We start from the raw sequence: 8,373 nt of genomic DNA, 5'->3' as shown, positions 1-8,373 counted from the left end.
TTGGTTCCAGGCCCTTGCGTCCAGCCTCACTAACTTCTCTGGCGTTTGCTCCTGAGGAGTAACGGGCTGCCATTCCTCCATAGATATTCAGACTCGTCATTGAAAAAGTCCCAAACAGAGCTCAAACCGTCATAAAAGTCCATGGTGATATACCCAATATTAATGTTCACCAATGTGTGTCCGGATACTTTTGCTCATAGTTTGTAATACCTGATATCCTCGGGTGACGGAGTTGCAGTGATTCGATTTATTTGTTAATTTTTTTTAATTTTCTTAATCGCAGTGATACATAAAATCACAATTTGCTGATGACCAGTTGTCGTTGATTGACAACAGTTTTGAAACCTGTGAAAATAAGCAGAAAATTGCCTATAAATTAATGTGAGTTTATCAACATTTAAAAAAGATATACATTATTTAAAAAGCATTGAAGTATAAAATTGTGAATAAAGACTCGGCTGGCCACGTACAGTATTGGTCACAATACCATCATTGCTAAGTATAACTCAGAATAATGGAAATAAACTGAAAATACCTCAGACGCATTTGTCCGTGTGTTTCTATACATTCCGAATTCCACTTAGGAATAATGTTGTTATGGGCAACAGTGTGCTTAGATAATGATTCATTAGGTAGCACGGTACTTTTCTTTACTATTTTTTCGTCGTAGTACCTTTTAAATAATGTATGTTTTAAAGATGGTTAAATGATCACATTAACTGTATATCAATTTTTTATTTATTTTCATAGATCTGAAGGTTGCGGTCAGCCAACCGAAACTTCTTCTTAGCAAATTGTAATTTCACGCTTTTTTCTGATCACGCCTACTAAAAAGTTGTAACAGTTTACACAGTGTTGGGCTAGACCTTATCACGCCTACATTCCTTGCGCCTCAGAACAACGACTTACTATATTATTACTTCATGTTGCCTGAGCCGTGGGTTTAAACGCTTTTGCAAGTAGAGCTTTTTATTTTTTCGACTAACCACGTATTCTTCTTTCATCATATCCTATTCTCATAGCAATTGCTTCCAGCCTTTGCTCTTACCGCTGCATTTCGTCATACCTATTTCTAGGTGTGCCGTTTCGTCATAACTATTTCTAGGTGTGCCTCCTATCTGTCAAACTGTGCTGTACTTGATTGTTGGGGAAGGAGGATTAGAATTCGCGCCCATCCAGATTTTTATTTCATATTATTTCGCAAAATTGCTTCTTCATACAGGAAACCGATTACTTATCCTAGACTATTCTGACACCATGCACCAACAATGAGTTCGCCGTCAACGAGAGTGTAATCTGTAATCTTATCTTACGTTTTCCTTTCTTTGCTTTTGTTAGACGTAGTAGAGGAAACACTGTAACTGATGCTTTCGTTGCGTTAATTGTCTCACAAGGCCAGACCTACGAAGCTATTTTAAAGCCAAAACACATCAATATGTTTGCGCAAAAATTCTTTCGTAAACGATATTAGGACTGCAGTGTGACACCGAGTGAGACGGGTCTCTTAAGGCAAAGGCTGGGATGGTTTCTTTGAAAAGGAGATGATCGATTTCCCACCTCACCCTCGTCCTACACGAGACTGTGCTCGGTCTATAATGATACCGTTATCGACCGAACATGAAGCTGTTATCTCTCTCCTTCCCAAAGTGTCATTTTAAAATCTTTTAATTTGCAGTTCGAAATCATGAGACACGCGTATGCTTATCCTCTGTTCGTAAATGCCTTTCTCCGTTATTGTGACTGCTGGGAAGACAGAAGTAAACTGCATCAGATGGTTAGCGGAAAACTGCCGTTCTTTAATTACTCTACGAAAAATAAAAGAAGAAGGAAACAATGCTAGGGCGTATGGGAAACGCGTTGGAAGACACCCTGTAATTAAGCCAGCGCGAATGGGAATATAATTCATGGCTGAAAGACGTAAAAATGGTTATTATACTTGACGGTGATTGGCGAAGCCGTTTACCTAAATTAAGATCCGGAATGAAAGGGAATCAGCCAAAGGATGGGGAGCTGCAATTAACTTTAATCACGTCCTGTAACCAGCCTAAATAAATTGTAGATAGGAGGCAACAGATATATAGTTTTTGGAGTGGCGTGCATGATTTCCCAATTCATAAAAAGGTAAAATTTCTCTTCCTTTGTCTGCCTTTTCTCGATAAAGTACTGTTTTGTGTAAATATCGTTTGTCAGGGAAAGTGATGCTTCAGGTAAAAAGTCAGAAAGATGTTATTTATTCCCAATTCAGCGTGCATTCTGCTGCACAGTAAATAATAATTCTGGAAACATTCCTCAGTCTGTGGCTAAACCATTCTCCACTATATCTTTCCCCCAGCAATGTTAGAATGGCAAAATCTGATGGATAGCGTCTAAGAGCTCGGGCGGAAGGACGTAGTTGCATGCTGGCAGATTGTACGATTTGACGCTGTCGCTTCGAAAATGTTCATGATGAGAGCGTAGTCATGTAAAGATCCAAATTAATTCTCGCACAAAAATAGCAAGCAGTCGCTGTTATAATGTTGTTTATTAAGACCTAATAGCACCGTTATTGGTTTAGAATTGATAGATTGAACGTCAGAGGTTGTTAATATTTCTAATTGCGTTTAACAACCGTTTGATGATGAACTCGTCGCTGTGAAACTGCTAGCGACGATATCACGGATTAATAAATACCATTATTAGCAGTGACTGGTTTTTTTTTATGAGAATTAACCTGTGAAAAATCTGAATTGAGCTCAGCTAGTAAGAAACTGCCCGTGAAAGGTGTTGGGTCAGATTCGATACCCGATGGGGCACAGATTTTGTTTTTTAGACATCAGTCTTCTGATGAATTTGATGCGGCCCGCCACGGATTCCTCTCCTGTGCAAAAATTTTCATCTTCGTCTCGGAGTAGCACTTGCAACATAGCAATCTACGTCCTCAATTATTTCCTGGATGTATTCCAATCTCTTTCTTACTCTCCAGTTTTTAAACCTCTGCAGCTCCCTCTATTTTCTTGGAGGTTATTTCCTGATGTCTTAACGGATGTCCTATCATCCTGTCTCTTCTTCATGTCAGTATTTTTCATGTACTCCTTTCCTCACCGATTTTGAGAAGAACATCCTCATTCCTTACCTTATAAGTCGACCTACTTTTCAATATCCTTCAGTATCACCATATCTCAAATGCTTCCAGTTCATACTTTTCCGGTTTTCCCACAGTCCATGTTTCACTACCATAAAATGCTCTGCTCCAAACGTACATTCTCAGAAATGTCTTCCTTAAACGAATGTCTATGTTCGATACATGAATGCACTTTTTTCCGGGGCTAGTCTGCTTTTTATGTCCTTCTTGGTCCGTCCGTCATGAGTTATTTTACTGCCTCGGTAGCAGAATTCCTCAATTTCATTTACTTCGTGATCACCAGTCCTCATGTTTAGTTGCTTACTGTTCTCATTTCTGCTATTTCTCCTTACTTCGATTTACTCTCAATCCATATTTTGCACCCATTTGGATGTTCGCTCAGTTCAGCATATCCTGTAATCCTTCTTCACTTTCACTGAGGATAGCAATGTCTTCAGCGAAGCTTATCCTCGATAACCTTTCACCTTGAATTTTAATTCCACTCTTGAAGCTTTCTTTTATTTCCGCCATTGCTTCTTCGATGTATAGATTTAACAATAGAAATGAAAGAATACATCGCTGGCTTACACCCTTTTTTAACCTAGCACTTCGTACTTGGTGTTCCACTCCTGTAATAATAACCTCTTGGTTCCTGTAAATTGTGTATATTACACGTCTTTTCCTATAGCTTACATCCATTTCTTTCAGAACTGCGAAAATCTTGCACAATTTTACGTTGTCGAACGCCTTTTCAAGGTCGACAAATCCCATGAAGGTGTCCTGGTTTTTCTTTAGTCCTGCTTGCATTATCAACCGCAACATCAGAATTGTCTCTCTGGTGCCTTTACCTTTTCTAAAAAACTGATCGTCATCTAACATATCCTCAATTTTCTTTTCCGTTCTTCTGTATATTATTCTTATCAGCAACTTGAATGCATGAGCTGTTAAGCTGAATGTGCGGAAATTCTCGTACTTTTCAGCTCTTGCAATCTTGAGAGTTGCGTGAGTGATTTTTTTCCGAAAGTCAGTTGGTATATCAGCAGACTCATACAGTGTACACACCAACGTGATTAGTCGTTTTGTTGATACTTCCCCCAATGATTTTAGAAATTCTGATTGAATGTTATGTATCTCTTCTGCCTTTTTTGATTTTAGGTCTCTCAGAACTCTTTTACATTCTAATGTGTGAAATTTTATGGGACTTAACTGCTAAGGTCATCAGTCCCTAAGCTTACACGCTACTTAACCTAAATTATCCTAAGGACAAACACACACGCCCATGCCCGAGGGAGGACTCGAACCTCCGCCGGGACCAGCCGCACAGTCCATGACTGCAGCGCCCCAGACCGCTCGGCTAATCCCTCGCGGCTTTACATTCTAATACTGAATGCCCCTGTTTCTTTTGTATTGGCTCCTGTTTCTTCTTCTTTCACGTCATCAAACAAGTCCTAACCCTCATAGAGGCCTTCAATGTATTCTTGCCACCTATCCGCTCTCTCATCTGCACTTAACAGTGGTATTGTCATTGCATTCTTAATATTAACAGTCTTTGCTTTTAGTTTCAGCGAACGTTGTTTTGACTTTCTTATATGTTGAGTCAGTCCTTATGACAATTATTTCGTTTTCGATTTCTTCACAATTTCCTAGCAGCAGTTTCGTCTTAGCTTCCCGGCACTCCCATTTATTTCATTCCCAAGTGACTTGTATTTCTGTATCGCTGAATTTCTCTGAATATTTTTGTACTTCCTTCTTTCATCGATCAACTGAAGTATTCCTTCTGTTCCCCATGGTTTCTTCGTAGCTACCTTCTTTGTACCGATGGTTTTCTTTCTTAATCTGTTGCCAATGGAGAGGTCATCATGACACTTTTCAATTACAGGCCACATATCCTGTTGATGCACGTTATGTGTCTTTAGTGCAGTAGTTTCCATTGCCTTCTGCATCCTCAACCCGCTGATCATTGCTGATTCTTCCGCCTTTAGGGGCAGTTTCCCAACGTAAGGGAAAGAAATTGCTCTGAACATCTGTCCACTCCTCCGCCCTCTTTGCCAAGGCCATTGGCTGAATGGCGGATTTCTTATGCCGGAAGTTTCCTGGCGGCACCACTGATGATTTTTATTCGAAATTGAAGCCATGGTGGGCTTCGAACCCGGGACTGAGGACGTTTTGATTAGCAATCAAAGACGCTACCCCTTTCTTATCTCCTTTTGTTCTTTAATGTTCGTCGCATTTGTTTGGGACGGACGTCGCACGACAGCCCGTCATGTTCATCGTTGATCCATTCACTCAGTTTTTAAGTTCATTATTGTTATTATTATTATTACAGAGGGCAGCTAAACCTCTGACTGAACAAGCTGAACTACCATGCCGGAAAGGGGGGACAAGTCCAGAATCTTTTGCCAATGGAGGGATCATCATGACACTTTTCAGTTACAGGCGACTGTCCTGTGGCTACACATTATGTGTCTTTAATGCAGTGGTTTCCATTGCCTTCTGCATCCTCAAGCCGTTGATCATTCTTCCTCCTTTAAGGGCAGTTTCACAGCCCAAGGGCAAGAGAATGCTCTGAGCATTTGTCCACTCCTCTGTCCGCTTTTACAAGGCCACTGTCTGAATGAGGGTTGTCTTCTTATGACGGAAGTCTTCGGCAGCCACTGCTGATGATTTTGATTCGAAATTCAAGCAGTGGTGGGCTTCGAACCCGGGACCGAGGACGTTTTGATCATGAATCAAAGACACTACCCCTAGACTACGTGTGCCATCTGAAAGTTAACGCAGGCATATTCTCTAATTAACAGTTAATTTAAACAATGTCTGAGGGATTCTCGATAAAATGATTGTTTAATCTGAAACCTTTGACGTTACTTTAAGTCCGAGGACAATTTTTTAAGCCTTGAGACAATGCATATTATTTATTTCTTAGTAACTCTTACACCAAGGATGCCATAAACTTCACTACTAGTTCGTTCCATACAAGTCACAAAGTAATTTTAAAATTATGAGTAAAAATGTCTCCATAAGTTCAATTCGTAAGAAATTATTTATGAAAACGTACGTTTGTGAAAACACTTAACTTCCCAGACATTTGAAGCAGGAATTGTAAATACTACCAGTTTGAAGGTGTGTCTTAAAATCAACGACATTTGTCAATCAAAAAGAAGGTGAAGCACCTGTAAGGGTATAACAATACCTCCACTAACAGTTAATTAATTCAAAAAGTATCACGTCGCGCACCCAAAATTGATCTTTTTATTGCGCAACTAAAAGGTCTTTAATGTGGCAGGTATTGCTACATCAATTGATTACAGTCACTGAAGAAAATTAACAATAATATCACTTATCCTCTATTTGCAATCCAACGACTATCTCGCCCGGCTTTTGGCTCGTAATTAAAATTGTTGTCTAGGTGGCGTGACTGTCGCTGTTGGTGCGAAAGGCACTCGGATGTTAATTACGCCGACTTGAAGAACTTACGAAGACAATTTTTCACAAAAATTCACATTTATTAAACTTATTATACTTTCGCATGTTCAAAACATTACTTCATCATACAAATTCGCAGCCGTTACTGCACTTAATAAAACAACATTTTTCATTGTCCACAACTCAGACTCATCTTTTCATTTCCAACACAAAGTCAAGACTGTTCATATTCAACACAAAAACTTGACTACTCTGCGCTTCCGCGCCAAAAGTCACAAGGCAGCATCAAAGATAACAATAAGTAAAAAGATATTCACACTAGGTGTTATATCGATTTCAGCATCTCAAAATATCGACGTACCTACATATAAAAATGAAACCAAATTCGAATAGAGTGAAAATATGAGACATTACGTAGAAAAATATTCATTAATCTACGGTATCGAAAAACAGAGTTGGCGGGTGGTAATGGTTTCTCAAATAAAGGACCATTATTACGGGGAGAGGGAGGGGGGGGGGGGAGGAAACGAAAAGGAGCTACACGGATTGAGAAGATATGTGATCATATTTCAGTGATTAGAAAACAGGGTGAAATTTACAACCTAACAGTATGACTCCACTTAACCACATAACATTGCACCACTCTGGCTGTGTACATGTGGTGATTCGATTGAGGAGGATGTCACAAAACTGTTGTATACTTTTGTGAGGCAAGCTGGACCACAGCTGTTGCCACAGGCCCTTGATACGTTGGATAATGGCACTGCGACAGCTGACGTCCGAGCTGCTCCCAGATATATTCTGTCGGAGTCAGAATTGGGGATCCTGGTGGCCACAGATGCGACAGATGCACCTCAGCAGCACGCAGACGGTTTATGGCGATACGTGCCACTTTGGACGAGCACTGTTCTGTTGAAAAATGACACCACGATACCGTAATATCAGAGGTAACACATGATGACACAGAATGTCCGTGACATACCGTTTTGCTGTCAGAATTCCCTCAGTCACCACCAACCGTGACCTGAAGTCGCACCCGATTGTTACCGACACCGTGGCGCCAGGGTAACACCACTATACCTCTCCGTTTCAAACAAAGCCGTTTGTGCTGTGGTTTCAACAGTAGCCGACACATGGAACGGTAGTTCTCTAATCCGGCTGGTGGTAGTCTCTGACCAATGGTGCGTAATGGCACAGAATGTTCCAGGCAGTCCATTACTTGTTCACGGATGTCAAGCGCAAAAGTGAAGTGCTTACGATGTGTTTGGTGCATAGTATCCTCCATTTTGATAGTCAGATGTGGTCGACCGGAACCTGGACGATGTGTATATCTACCTTCACGATCCCACCCAGACCAATATCGATTCACTGCTCCCTTCGAAAGTCCCACAAATCTATATGTTGCACGAATAGGTCATCTGTCCAAGTGGAACCCACCCAATCTATGTCAGGTACTGATAACGCTGTCACATATACATACTCGCCAACTCCGTGTTCTTCACAGGCCGGGTAACAACATTAAACACGATCAACAGTAACGGGCTCTAGTGGCCATTATACCCACGGCACTGACTGACAAGTCTAATGATATACGTATCTGTCGATGGTGGCTCGTGTACGAAGTTATACAGACATCCGGACATGTCATCTGGATGCTTCAGTCCTTTTTTGTTCAAATGGCTCTGAGCACTATGGGACTTAACATTGAGGTCATCAGTCCCCTAGACTTAGAACTACCTAAACCTAACTAATCTAAGGACAGCACACACATCCATGCCGGAGGCAGGATTCCAACCTGCGACCGTAGCAGCAGCGTGGTTCTGGACTGGAGCACCTAGAACCGCTCGGCC

This window comes from Schistocerca americana, chromosome 4 (assembly GCF_021461395.2).
Source record: "Schistocerca americana isolate TAMUIC-IGC-003095 chromosome 4, iqSchAmer2.1, whole genome shotgun sequence".
Lineage (NCBI taxonomy): Eukaryota > Metazoa > Arthropoda > Insecta > Orthoptera > Acrididae > Schistocerca > Schistocerca americana.
The sequence above is the reverse complement of the archived record's forward strand: the minus strand, read 5'-3'. Positions refer to the sequence as shown.